This window comes from Lepidothrix coronata, unplaced genomic scaffold, assembly GCF_001604755.1.
Source record: "Lepidothrix coronata isolate B3197 unplaced genomic scaffold, Lepidothrix_coronata-1.0 Scaffold210, whole genome shotgun sequence".
Lineage (NCBI taxonomy): Eukaryota > Metazoa > Chordata > Aves > Passeriformes > Pipridae > Lepidothrix > Lepidothrix coronata.
The window spans coordinates 843,069-858,019 of record NW_016690390.1 but is presented as its reverse complement, the minus strand read 5'-3'; positions in this window follow the sequence as shown (position 1 = coordinate 858,019).

Below are 14,951 nucleotides of genomic sequence, written 5' to 3'. Positions count from 1 at the left end.
TTCTCAACTAGAACTCTGAATAGTGTGAAAATATAGCGGAAAATATTTTTCTTGTCTCCAGGGAGGAAGATGCACATAAAGTGATTTTTCCTGGCTGGGTTGTGTTGGCAGCAGCCCTGGGTGCAAATAGCTGCTGCACAGATTTCAGGAGCCACCTTGCAGAAATGCTGGAAGGAAATGTGTCCTTCCCTCCTTCCCTCTCTCCTTCAGCTAATTTTGTATTTCTCTTTCTGGCTGTGCTGCAGAGAGTAATGAACGTGGGTGATTTGCCATCAGATAAATTGCATGCCATTAGCTGCCTGTTTGGAGACCATATTTCCTCTTTGTGATGCGAGCTCAATATCCTTCCAATGAGTTATTACTTGGAGATCTTCTAGACCTGGACTGTAAGTACCAAGCAATTACTGCGCCGTAATTCCAGGGCTGCTCGCCTCCCTGCTAGACACAGTCTCTTAAGCCTCGTCAGGTTGACTGGAGGAAGCTTTTTTAGGTTTTAAAGAATGGCTTAATGGCAGCTGTTTCAAGCAGCTCCCTTTTCCCTTCTCCTTTTCCATCCAGCCTCTTTATCACCCACTGCAACCTCCTCGCCCTGCCCAGCGATGCTGAGCGGCGAAGGAGGGCAGTGCTGGGGCTCCAGGGTTGCACTTTGCAGTAGGAACGTGTTGGAAATCACAGAAAAGTGGCCAGAATCTTGTACCTACACGTGCACTGAACCACTCCATTATGCCCAAAGCTCTCCTGGAGGTCTGGCACAGCCATTCATCCCAGCCCAGCATCTGCCAGGAACACAGCCCATCACTACCCTGCTCCCACTGCAGGGCTTGGTCCCTGCACCACTGCCAGCTCCAACAGCCTCGAGCAGACACCTTCCTGCTCCAGGGACATTTACCCTATTTGCACAGCAGCAAGAAAAGCCCTTCCTTCCCTTTGGGAAAAGCCCTTTGTCCTGGGACACAAGTCCAGAGCCACATTTGCATCTTTTTGCCAATAGATTGTTGAGCTCCGAGCTCCCAGTTGAGGCCAGAGCTCGGTGTGGTGGATGCTCCCCTAGCCCTGCTGGGAGCTGCATCAGGGGCAGGGCATGGATCTGGCAACAGCCCTGAGCACCAGTTCCCAGCAAACAGGCTTATTCATGAACAAGAAATAACATTAATTAAGGAAGAACATTCCTAATGAGTAATTAACCTGATTTGCCAGGGCAAACGTTCCCTTACAGTAAGAATTTAAAACTGAGCTAGCCAGGAAACTTTCTTATTTTCTCTCCATGTTTGTTTTGGGTTTTTTTTAAGCAAATCTTCCCACTCGTGACATCACTGCAGCTTCAGGGCTTAGAAAGTCTTCCAATACACTCCTAAAGGCATTGTCTGACGGGCCCAGTGGGGTGACCCCAGCTGCTTTTGGCCGGAGAAATGCTTGTTTGAACCAAAATCTCTTTCTATTCTTCCTATTACTTTAATCCCAATATTGGCACAGGTGAAGCACCCCATCCTGTGTCAAGCCTGAGTCAGGTTTTGTCTCTCCCCTTCTCTTCTGCAGGAAAAGAAATAAATAAGGCTTACCCTTTGCAGTGAGTTTTTCTGAATGATGGAGTAACGGAACAAACCTGCGGGAGATATTTCAGCCTCCCAAACCGCTGACGTTGAGATGTATCCAGGAGACCGGAGTAACACTGTGAGTATTTTAAACAGATCAAATAATCATCGCTTTGCAAAGCCAGATTTTCATGTCCCAGGCCCCAGGCAGGTGGAGTTCAAGTGTGTTTCGTTGGAGTATTAATAGTGTGTTAATGAAGCCCGCGCACGCCGCCTGCAATCTTCAAAGGCACTCTTGTTTTTGAACTGTAATTGTCCACTGAGAAATGACAAAACAAACAGCAATTACACTGGAAAAGGGATTTTAAAAAAATTATGCCAGTAGGACTGGAGCTCATAAAACAGCACTAGTGATATATACACATTAAACTGCTGCCAGTTGCCGCAGAACTGAGAGCACAGAAGTGCCTTGTTTTCCTGTTTTCCTTCTTCTGCCTTTTTTTTTTCATTATTAAATTTTTTTTGCAGTGGGAGCGATGCCCAGGGATGGAGGCAGATGGTGCATCTGCAGCCAGACCCACAAGGAGGTCCCAGAACACCCCCAGGTTGTGATGGGGACGGGGGCTGGTCCTCTGGCACCCCTGAGTTCACAGGAGTTGCATCCCTGGAAATGCCAAATAATTCCCCCACACCCAGGGGGCCAGAAGGAGCCACAGCCCTGGGAGCTCCCTTCCAGCATCGCTGTCTTTAGGGGCAAAGCTACAGGATGTGCTCTGAAAACAGCTCCAGCCTCTCCAAAAAGGAGAGATTTCACCCACTCAGGGGGGATTTTTATTAGCATGATTCAAATAATCCATTATCTTTATTAAGGTGGCCCTGCCTCTCTTTGTGTTCAACACACTGAATTCTTTTCTATGAGATAATATAACCCACCAGACCTGGTGTGCAGAAAGCTGCTGATAACAACACGAGGCCATTTATTTTGTGTGGGATTGTTAAAGTGAAAACCCCAGCCAGGCAGTGGTGGGCAATTACTGTCGGCTCTGACCTGCAAATGGGGAAAAATTCCCCTTCCTGGGAAGGAGAAAGAGAAGTTATGGACTGGACTCTGTGCTGTGGCAAGGCAAATAACAGTAATGATTTCTGTGTCTGGAAAGATTAGGGGCTGAAGTGCTCCCTGCCTGCTCTGCCACGTTGGGTTTCCACCTTTATTTTTGGAGTGTTTCTAGTTTTAGAGCGGTTTCTCTTTACCTTAAGTACACTTCTTTATTAAAAATCAAGTTTATTGTTGAGATGTAACCTGCAGTAATTTTAGCAGCTTGTATAAAAACACGAAGCAGCACATGGTTGCTGTCAGCTCTATAAAGAAGCTCCAAAACCACTGAAGTTTTAGTGGATCAAGGCATGGATTCAGCACCAACCAGCATCATCACCCTCTGAAACTGCAGGCAAAATAAAAGCCTCTCTGCAAAATAAATACCTTCTGCATCAACATTTCCCACTAATTTAGTCATTGCAAACCCAAAGAACTTAGGATGAGAAAAAATGGAAAAGCTCATTTGCCCTTTCCTGCCTGTGAATAAAACCAAAGTAATATATTAATTTTAAGCCCATAAAGAATATGAAAATTGGGACCAAAGCACTCAGCTCCCTCCTAGCAGATAGTGCTTATCTTTTTAGGAAATCAGTTTTAAATGCATGCTCAGATAAGCTAATTTTTTCATCTGTAGCTAGCACATTTTAAATAGTTCTATTTAACTAATAAAACCCATTTTTGATGCTGTTTTTGGGCATCTTAAATTGAAAACCAATTTCCATCCAAATAGACCATGGCACACATTGTGAGTCCAAAATTAATAATCATCTCATAAAAAAGAAATGCATCATTCCCTATATTATAACATAATAAAATGCAAACACAAAGAATTGCTATAAATGTGCATTAAGCTACATAATTGCCTAAGTAACCTCACACACATAAAGTGTTTTCTTCTGTTTAGCAAAATAGAAGAGTTGTAGAAGAATAAAACCTGCAGGTTGCAGGTTACCAACAAAGAATAATCAAGTTAAGAAGGTAAATAAAACCTACAAATGAGAAACAAGATTAAAGTGGATCATTCAAACCAAGCTTTCTGCTCTGCTAATTTAAATTATCATTGAAATAAGTGGCTGAAATAAATAATTTCTGAAGTCTTCAGCTATAAACTCCTTCCCTCCCTTGGGAAGGGTCAGGGAAGGGTGGGAGGCAGCTCTGGCACTCCAAGGGATGCATTGGGAAGTGGTGGGATATGGTGGGACAGTGGTAGGGGACCTGCCAGGTCTTACCCACCCTGTGGCTCTCAGGATGGTGCTGAGCTCCCATGGATTAAAAACCCTAAATTACAAGTGCCAAGAGGTGCCCAGGGTCATTCAATCCTTCCCAGTCCTGGCTCCATCCAATGCTACATGCTTGGAAAGACACTTATCCCACAGTTGTTCCTGACTGTACACATCAAAGAAAGAAAATTGGGATTTGAGGAGAGTCAGGGGTACTAGGAAAGAAGCAGGGTGATGGTTGATGCTCCATTTTGATGCACAACCCACAACGTTCAGGAAACGATGGATGGCGCAGAGCCACAGAGTGGAGACATGGGGTCCTGACTCCCTGCAGCCAGCAAATCCGCCCCTTCCCAAGTTTTTTTATGGACAGGACATGCAAGTTTCATAGGAACTCACCACCTGTGGGTTCCCCACTACTGTGGAGCAGCGAGGGCTCCACACTGCTCCATGCCAGGCTCCCACGGTCCTTCCCGCTGCTCTTGGGGAAGCGTCGTCCTTTTGGAGCAGATGGAGAGACGTCTGAAGAGAGGCTTTGGGATTTTAGCAGGAGCTGGGGCAGCCCAGAGGGCACGCAGGGACATGGTGGGACACCTTCCCACTGGCTATGGCAGCATCCTGGGAAGACACTGAGGAAAAAATCCAATTCCTTCCTGGCATGTCTGGCTTTGACTCTCTTCCAAAGCACACCCCCACTCCTGAGCAAGCCAGAGCATCTTTCTTTCGTATGAAAGAGAGAAGCTCAGCAAGATGTAGCAATAATCTGTTTTTTTCTATTCCAGTGCTCAGCAAGGAGCCTCTGGGGATGGCAGGGAAGGAAAGGGACCTCAAAATAGTGTCAGACACTCTGTGCAGTTGGAGAAGCTTTCCGGAACAAAGCATAACCTGAAATAGAGCAAACATTCCCCTTCCCTAATCCCATTCCAAGGAAAGGGCTTGGGTGTGAGCAGTGTGAGATGCCCTATGTTTTGGCTTGGTTGGGAATAGCTACCAGCATCTGCTTGGAAGAGGCAGGAGGCTTCAGAGGGGCATCTACAACCATCAGCCAGCGGTGAGACCCCAGGGCTGGGCCTCCCTGGTCACATCTGCTTCAGAAGCTGGGGTCCCTCCAGCTCTCCTACACATATCTTACCCATCCTTGTGTCTTGGCATCAATTGTTCCACCCAAGAAGAGCATTGGCAGAGTGAGCTTGTCACCCAGGGCTCCCTCTGAGCCCTCCCGGAGAAAGAGATGCTAAATATGCCACTGCCTCCTCTGGGAGAAGCACCCACATGCCATGTTGGCTCCAGGAGCTGAGCATCTGCTGGGTTAACAGTTGGACTCAATGATCTTAGAGGTCTTTTCCAACCCTTCTCCCCATCATCCTCCTGCCCACAGAAAAGAGAGGAGATGCCCCAAGCCAGCACAGGGAAAGGTGCCCTGTAGCCAGGGCTGTGGATGGGACTACAGAAGGACAGGGAAAGTCTAATCCCTTCCGCTGGAACACACAAGTGGAAATCTGGTTTCTGGGAGTGGTGAGAGCCTTGGAAAGGGCTCAGTCCCTGGAGGGAGGAGCCCCCACCCCACAGCTGCTTCCCTGCTTGAGGAGGTGGCAGCAGGGAAGAGCTGCTGCAGATTTTGGTGCCTGCCTGACTTGAGCTCTGGCCACATCCCAGCTCAGTAGTTTCCCAGTTCCTACCATTGCCTTGCTAAACCAAACTGGGCAGCAGCTGAAAGCAAAAACACCAGCACCAGATATCCCAGGTCCCAGCTGAACCTTGTTTGCAGTACGAAGCACAAGCTCAAGTCTTTCTTTGTCTTGCCAAAAAAGAAGTGCTAAGGCAAAGCACAGACCTTGTGCTGCCAGGAGGTATAAATTGGCACCTATTAGCCATCCTCACAATAACCTGAACTTGTTTGACATAACAAGGTGATTAAATCAGCATGAGAAATTCTGCTTCTTGAAGCCAAGAGGACACAGTGAGATAAAATGCATTTCAAATCTCAATTAGGGGAAGGATGGAGAAGGGTTTGAGGAGGGGGATGCCTGCTTGGGCTTCATGGAGCTTGCTGTGCCATGCCAGCAGTGCGGGGCTGGGGGAGAACAGAGGGCTGCACCACCCAACAGCCTCCTTCCTTAGTGCTCTGAGGGCCAGGAAAACACAGAGATTGCCTAATACACCTGATTCCTCCCATTTTTCAGCCCCCTCATCCTCATTGGAGCGTGCAAGGACACTGCTGTCCTGAGTGCCAGTTCTAGTCAGTGACCTGCCACCATCTCCCACACCAACTGCCCACGTGTTTCCTGCTGCCACACTCTTGCTGTAGGAGCTGGATGTGTTAAAGCTGGTGTGAACACCAAGGGGATGGGCTCTGTTAGCAAAGAGCAACTGTTTGGCAAAGAGTTTGCTTTTGCTTCACCAGGCAGGGGAAAACAAGCAAGAAAGATGCTGCATAGCACATGGGTCTGGCAGGAAATGGAGGAGGTGTGCCAGGGTGGTGGGGAGAACCCAAGCAGCATCTCGGGTTGGAGCAGGAGAGCATCTCCACCCCACAATGCACAGGAGGATCAGCCAAGTGTGAACACGTGGGTGAGAGCTCCAGAAATCAACCTTCTGCCAACACCAGCTGACCCAGGAGCTCCCCAAGATCCCGGGGGAACCTCCCAGACCCCCCAGCCCTGTGCTGCTTTGGGAGACCTTCAGGGATCTGTAGAGCTCCACTGAGCCATCCACCTCCATGCCTCGTGCAGACACTGCCAGCAGATGCTCAATGACCTTCAGAGGGCTGGCTCTGCTTGGCCAGCCCTCGTCTCCGATGATTTGGTGCCTCTCCGGTTCCTGCCATGCAAATGGAGAGATGGCAAATCTTTGGCCAGCAGTAATTCACAGCCAGACAGCGCAGGGACTGAAGATAATGAAGGTTTTTCGAAATCCAATAGTCCCTAAACACTTTCAGGTGCTGCCTTTGCCTTTCTGTCTCCAGGCTTCGGGGACAAATAATTCCTTCCAATCTGTGTTCCCGGACCCTTTTGCCTGAACTCCGGAGAAGGATTTCAGTCAGGTCAGGCACAGCGTATGGCCATTTGTCATAAAATTATTTTCATTCATTTATCTCCATTCTGCCTTTTCAAGTCCTTTCCTTGCGTGCTACTTCGGCCAAATTCCCAATTCCCTGAATTTATTATCACTATAAAATGGTTGCCTGCTCCCCAGCATGACCTAGACACGCACCCCACTGCGATGCTTTAGAGGCCTTTGTCTGTTGCTATGGCAACTGGAAAAGGAGGCAAGCACTGCAGCCAGCACTGGGATGGATCCTGCACGGATGCTGACATCCCTTCCTGGCAGCAAGGAGGCCAAAAGAACGTGGGGGGACACGCAGTGCTGGAATGAGCAGGGCAGGAACACGTTTTCCTGGTGTTTTCTGTCCTCTGGTTGCCTCACAGCAGCTCTGTGCTTGGTCCATGCATGGCCAGGAGAATGTGACTCCAGTGGGATGCTGGATGGGACTTTGTTTGTCCAGAGGGGCACAGCTTGAAGCTGAGGTGGGACGGGGACAACAGGCACAGGAAACTAGTCCCCCACGGTGACATCCAGCTGGGTGGCACAAAGTCCTGTGCCCTGCTGGGCCGGTCACTCTGGTTTCAGCTCTGTTTTTCTTCCAAGTGAAACACCTCACACAAACCCACTCTCCAAACCAGCCAGCTTTGCCCCAAAAACCTTCTTCTGCAAAACTTCCTGCCTTTAACCTGTTGATAGACATTCATGCCTTCCCTTTCATTTACTGGTGTTATTCTCTTCTAATTCTTTATTAATCAATTCCCACATCAGCCACTCCATCAGTTTGCCCGGGATCGAAGTGGAGCTGACAAGCCTGTAATTATCCAGGTCGTCTCATTTATCCTTTTTAAACACTGGCAGGGATCTCACCTGGGAAATCAGCGGAGCAGATTCAGCTCTTGCTTTTGACACAGACACGATTTTGTTTTTCTTCCTGTGATGTGTCCCAGCCCTCAAGCTGGGGATCCTGTGGGAGCTGCCTAACCAGCACTTTGCACAGAGCCATGGGCACCATCACTGCCTCCCGTAGCATCCCAGCTTTCATTTAAAACTGGGAGAACAGCAGGGAAGAGCCCCCCATCCTCTCTGCAGCGCAGGGACTGGTCCCATTGCTGCTCACAGAGCAAGAGCTGAGCTCCAGAAATGGAAGCCCTGAGTTGTCACACATTATACAGTGTATTTCCTGAGCATTCCCTACTCTGCAGTCCATTAGTTGGCCCCTCACACAGCAGGATGCTTTCCCCCATTTCCCAGTTGGAAAAAAAACCTGTTCAAAACTAAAGCAAATAGAAAAAGAACAGGGGGGAAATTGGATTATTTCCTTCTGGAAATAAGCCAAGGGGGATACAGATTCCCCCAGCCTGGGTGTTCCTGGCCTGATGTGGCTCAGGGTGACAGTGCACACGAGCATTCCCACAGCTGGGAATGGTGGTGGGGCTCAGCCCTGAGGGGAAGGGGATGAGCAGGACACCCCTGTGCCCCCTTCCCTTCCCCAGAAGGGCTCGTGGCTGCTCTTTGGCCAAGGCTGAGCTTTCCCTGGTCGATCAAAACACCGTGGAGCTGCAACAGCCACAAAAAAAATGAGCAAAAGAGCATTTGCAGGCAGCAAACATCCATGTTGGGGCTCCTCCAGCAGGTAACTTACAGCCACCTATAAAAGCTACGTGCAGCGTGTCTTCCGAGGCCAGGCTGCTTTTAACACCTGCCAAAAGACACTGGAAAAAAGCAAAGGGAGATGGAGAAAAGAAGAGATACCGTGGAGATCCACCCTGGCTGCACGCAGGGAAGGCAGCAAAGTTCAAACGCAGCCGTCGCCTCTGATCCAGCTCCCCTTGCTTCCAGTTTTACACTTAGGAAGGATGCTGCTCGTTCAGGCAGTGCCTTGAGCCCCGTGGGCTCCTGCTGCAGATGGTGCAAAGCACTGGAGAGATGGTTGGGAAGCAGCTTCTCCTCCGACGGCGCCGTGACACGCCGGCAGGAGGGACGGGCAGAGAAAGAAGCCTTTGCTCGCTGCCATCTGGCAGCAGGAGCCCAGGGAGCCGGGGCAGGAGGTGAAGAGGAAAGCAGTTTTCCTGTTTACTCGCCTGTAGGAAGGAGGATGAGGTTAAATTGGGACCACGTGCTGGTTTGTCAGCCTGGCAGGGGGGCACAGAACCACGCTGGTGACCTCTGCTCACCGCTGCCAGAGCTGCTCCCTGAGGCCAGGGGAAAATACAGGGTTCTTTGGTGCTGGTCTGCACAGGGAGCTAGAGCAGACATCACCAGACTTCATCCAGTGTTTATTAAAACCCCTCTGGGAAGAAGCTTTATACCAAAGGATTTGTGTGGGATTGCTGCTCAGCAGCAGAAGGGTTTGTTATGAGCTGAGGCGCTGCGGGGGGATACCAGGGGATGAAAAACCATGGCATTTTAATGCCCAAGGCTGGCCAGGGCTCCCTGGCATTTCCCTCTCACTGCTGCTTTGTAATCCTGGTTTCTGCTTCCCACCCTCCCAGCGGGTCCCAAGAGCACGAAGCCAACGGGCAGCCGGCTGTGTGGAGGAGGTGATCCCTCTGTGAGGGATGTTCTGCAGGGACTGCTCAGCACCACTGCAAGAAGGAAGCAACAACAAACCCCACAGCAGCGTGTTCCAGCTGGGAAAGCTTGCAAAAAGGCAACAGCCTCCAAGCAAGTGTTTGCGTGCGAGTGGAGAGCAAGTGTCTGCACAGCCCTCGCAGAGGAAGCTCAGCAGTGCTCCAAAGAGGCTGAAATTTGGGTCAAGGAGGGGATCAAGACAACTGCCTGTCTTTCCCTCCACCTGAAAACGTGTTTGCAGGGTCCTTGGGCACGGGGAGGGACCCTTGCTCCAGGGCAGCTTGGGGGACATCACGGAGACTGCTCCCACCCGGCACGTGGAGCTCCAGATGCACAGACCCAGGGATCCCACCCTGAGCTGGCAGGTGAGTGGCACTGCTCCAGCACTGTCAGCGACACAAAGCAACAGGACATTCCCCAGAAACACTGCTGAACACAACTTTTCTGCCCGTGCTCGGGCTCTTCATTTTCACCTCTCCTGGTCGTGAGCTCCTCTGCTCCTTTCCAGCTGACCCGATTTGCTGCCTGTGGTGGCAGAGCAGTGGGATACATCTCTCTTCAGCAACACAAGGGGGTGTCCGGAGGCAGCGTGGACACCAGAGAGGAAGGAATCCCACTGGGAGCCTCCTGCCTCCATGGCCATGGCAGAGCCCTCAGCAGGGGAGGCAGTGCAGGACCACGGGCTGTGTGGCCTGAGCCAGGAGCCACAATCCAACCTCACACCTCAGTTTGGAGAACCCCCACCCACACACCAAGCACTCTCTGAGCATGGCAGCCAGCACTTCCACGTATCCCTATTTTGGGCATGACAAACCCCATCACATCACACAGGGTGTGCCCACTGCTGCCTGAAAAGCTTTTAAAAAGCTTTGTTCAATACACACGTGGTTGTTAAAAAGCCTGGCATCGATTCCCCTTGCACATCCCCACCAGCCCATCCCTGCCTGACCTCCCAAACCTGCTGCTTCTCCAGTGCCTGGATCCCTTTGTGTGGCAGCAGTTTATGTAATGCACTCAACACAGTGAAGTTGTGCAGAAGGACTCGCAGAAACGCCTTCTGAGCACACCTAAAGCTGCTTGTTCGCCACACAAGAGGTGCAGAACACAAACTACTCACGGGGATGTTACAGCTGCGTGTGCTGTGTGTGCACAGGCCCCAGCAAACCTCTCAGGAATTCAGTAGTGCCCAGGATTTAATAGCTGAGGGGATGAAGCCGTGAAAAATAAACGGGCTTTGTTTGGGAGCTTCCTGCCACTTGTGGAAAACAAAGTGGTTTCAAACACTGAGGCTTTGAAGCTGGGTATTTTTAAAATGAAAAAGCGAAGGAGATTTCCAACTGACATCTGAGTGGTGAGATGAGCTTGTTTGGGAATTGTTGGGGAAGGAGCCAGAGGCTTTAGAAATGCTTGTCCCTTCTTCTCTGCCATTGTGACAAACTGAAAGAGCCTTTATCCTCACGGGGTCTGCCTCTCACACCCCTGCACTGGGCTTGGGTGGGACATGACCTCCATAAACCTCACCTCTCCGAGGTGATGAGGGGACATTTTGTGCAGGGGCAGAGGTGTGTGTACTGTGGGGTGAGCATCACCCTGCTCACCTCACACCAAGTTTTGGGGCAGGATGAAGAGCCTCGACCCACAGCAGGCAGCTCCTCACCTCTGGAAATACAGCCCAGCAGCTGGAGGAAGCATTTCCCTTATTTACAGCAACTTCCCAGGACCTCAGGTCTGAAATGAGAGTGGTCGCTTTTTGAGAAGCTATTTAGTCCTCCACAGAGAAACAACACTGTTTCCATAAATTCCAGCCATGTCAAAGGCAGCAGGATCAGGGAATATGCCTTGACCACGAATCCATCAATCTCTTCAGGAAAGAATCAATTTTTATGTGCTCGTAGCTGTGGGGATTATTGTTGACCTTGTGCGATCATAAATAGAAGGCACTTTCAGCAAAGTCCCTGCTTTCATCTGGCTTATTTTTCCCTTTCTCTCTCCTCACCTCCCCATTTTTGGAAGGTAACTGCCCACTTTGCACCTGCCTACAGCAGCCTCCTTTGGAAACATCCATGCATCTTCATTTGCTAAAGGCAGAATCATATCATAGAATCACAGAATGGTTTGGGTTAGAAGGGACCTTAAAGATCATCTTGTTCCCTGCCATGGGCGGGGACACCCTTCACTATCCCAGGTTGCTCCAAGCCCCATCCAGCCTGGCCTTGAACACTTCCAGGGATGAGGCAGCCACAGCTTCTCTGAGCAACCCGTGCCAGTGGCTCATCATCCTCACTGAGAATTTGTTCCTAATATTCCATCTAACCCTGTGCTCTGTTAGTGTGAAGCCATCACCTCTTGTCCTGCCACTCCATGCTCTTGTCAGAAGTCCCCTTGGTGCTCCTGGGCTCCATCTCCTGCCAAGAAACTCAGATTCCCACGAGCAGGGCATGGCCAAGGTGGACGAGCAACACACAGAGCCCTGGCAGGCTGGGGTGCACCCAAAGCCATCACCACCCTTGTTTTACATGTTCCTACAGCTGTGCTTTTTTCCCCATGCACCTACAGACTTCATGTCTCCTGTTCAAGCTGGGCTGTTTAGCTGGGAGCTGTAGGAATTGCTCCCATAGCTCTCCCCACCTCCATCCAGCCCATGCAGGACTCTGGGATGAGCAGCCAGATTAATTCACAATCATCATTAGCTCTTGAAAACAGGGACAACTGTGGTGAGCCAAGCAAGTGGCCAGCACAGGTCCATCAGCTGGGAGCACAGTGCCAGCCAGCCCTGCTTGTTCTCTGGAAACACAGCACAGGGTTGCCTTTTCCTTCTTCTCTAGAACCCAACTAATTAACTAAATAAACTAGGAAGCAGCAATTAACCTGGCACTGGCCTCTCCATCACCCTGCTAACAATCCTCTCTTAAATGAAAGCTTACAGCCCTCCCTGCCACTCCAGGCAGCTCCAGGGCACAAGATCACCAATGATTTTTCACCCTCTACTCTCTTCCACCCGCACCCCACGTCACCCTGAGCTTCCCAAAAAACAAAGGATAGGCTGTTCTGCAAGGTGGCTGGGACAGGGTGCTGCTGTCAGACCTGGGGTTTTCCATTCCTCATGCACATGAGGACACGCTGCAGCCTCTCCTCAGAGTATCTCACTTCATTCCTGGGAGCATCACAGCAGCTTTACAGCCCTGGGATGAGCTGTGAGGCTGGATCCTGTTTTCCCACAAAGCATCGCGCCCATACAGATCCCACAGGAATGAGGCAAGGCACAGGTTCTGTGAAACTACTAAGGGGAAAAAAATAATATATATTTTACAGACCCATCTCCTGCACCGACAGGCAGCTCTTTGAAAGCCTCAGTGCCTTGTAAAATCTGCGTTAGTTTTGTGAGATTATTTTGAAGGAGTGGAAAATCATTTTGACAACATCAAACTACTCTGTTTTGGCCTTTTTTTTTTTTTCCCCTCTGAGTAAAGTGCCTTGGAATGACTTTTTGTCTTTATAATCTACTGGAGTTAAATCAAAGTTAGACCTAAATAAAATGCCCCAGATGATTGGTGACAGAGCTGTGAACTCTCTCTGTGGAGCCGGCGGGTCTCTCACCCAGACCAGCCCTGCCACAACTTATTAACTGAGGCAGTTAAATCACCCCTTCCCTCACCAATGCCCCTTTAAGCCAAATTCCCTTCTATTCCCAGTCCAGCAGACATCACCCTGAGAAACAGAGACCAGAGAGTTGTGTTCCTATCCATGAACCACTGATGCCCTATTTATGGGATGGGAATGAGAAAACATTTGCATTACAGAAGAGGGGCACCCCCAGCACAGGGCTGAAGCTGGTTATACCCTGCCCTTAGCACAGGCTGGAGCACTGCCCTGCACCCCAAGGGATGTTCCTGCTGCCCCCCCATAGGCTAAAGTCCCCCACATTACCAGCACATGCAGGGGAGACCCATTTGGGGACATGAGTCTGTGTGACAGCAACATCACAGCACAAGTGCCCTGGGCATCACTACACCAGGATTCACCTGCTTCAGCAGAAATCTCATCTTGTTCAGCATCATCTCCTCCCCTTATCCCACCACTCCTATTCCAGGAGTCACTGACCAACCTTCCCTGCTGTGACCTTCCCCAAATACAGCCTGAACAGAGCAAGATGAGACTCCAATGAGGAGAGCGGTGGCAAAGGAGATAAGAAGCCCATCCCATGGGCAGCAGATCACCCCAGACCCCTCGAGGGCTACAGGGGTACAGGACCTGCTCCCACACCAGGGTGCTGGGGGGCTCCCAGGGCCACCCACCCCGGCCCCCTCCCCGCACAGCTCATCAGGCTCCGCGGTGCGAGGACAGCAGATGATAATTTCATTTCCCTTGCAAATGACTCCACGTTCCTTCCCCACCCCCAGCACCTCATCAGCAGAGCCATCATCCCCACCTTACTCCCCCCACCAGCCCTCACCTCCTCCACTCACTTCAGCTCATTCCCCCAGCCCTGACAAACAGCCATTTCACTTCCATCTCGCCAGGAGCTCTCACTCTCACTGTTTTCTTACCATCCCACGATTTTATTTACTGATGAAGCTATGACAGTTGACTACTAATATTAACAAGAATGACCTGCTTTTCTAGCAAACATGGTTCCCTGAGACCTCATCTGATGCCAGCCCCTGAAGTCCATCACCATAGGGATACGCTGCTCAGGACAGGATGAGGGGACAGGCTGGTGCCTATGAGGAGAAGGGGCTTTGTGGATGTGGGAAAAGAACTTAGGTCTCGTATGTGGGTGCAAGGAACTGGAGAACCCCAACAGGTTCCATCTCAGCATGACAGTCCCCTGAGCCTCAATTCCCTCCTCGCAAGGAGTATTTTATATCCCCCTGTTTCCCCATCCCTTGCTCTCCTCCATCAAGGTTTTCCCAGCCCCACTGCTACCCTGTGCAGGGAGGGGGTCCAACATCAGCCAGCCCAATTCCACAAGCTTTTCCAAAACACCAACAGTTTTGCTCTATTTAAGCAGCCCTGGGAGCTCCCTGGGTCTCAACAGACCATTTTCCAGCAAAGGTGCTTTAGAACTACACTGTGCCTGAGCAGAGTAATTAAAAGCCTGAAACCTTCCCAGGGAACACAATTCAGGCTGCAGAGAACTGCAGAAAACACAGACTTGGAGCTCTGGAGTCCCCTCCCAGCCAGGGGATGGGTGCAGGTGCTGGGTGGGGGGCACAAGGGGGCAACCACAGGGTCACACCACCTCCTGAGTTACCTCCTGTCTCAGCTTCCCCACTGTGGTTAATGCACAGACTCCAGTGGCATCACTCAGACCCCAGCAGTCACTGACCTCCCAGAGAGCTGTTCCACAGCTGGGATCCTGCACTGTCCAGGCTGGAAATCCTGCAGGGATCAGAGAAAAAGCCATTTAGGCAGGCAGTCCTTCTGCCCCCCAGACCTCTCCTCTCCCTGACCCAGCCCAGTTTATTGGTCCCACACACACACACC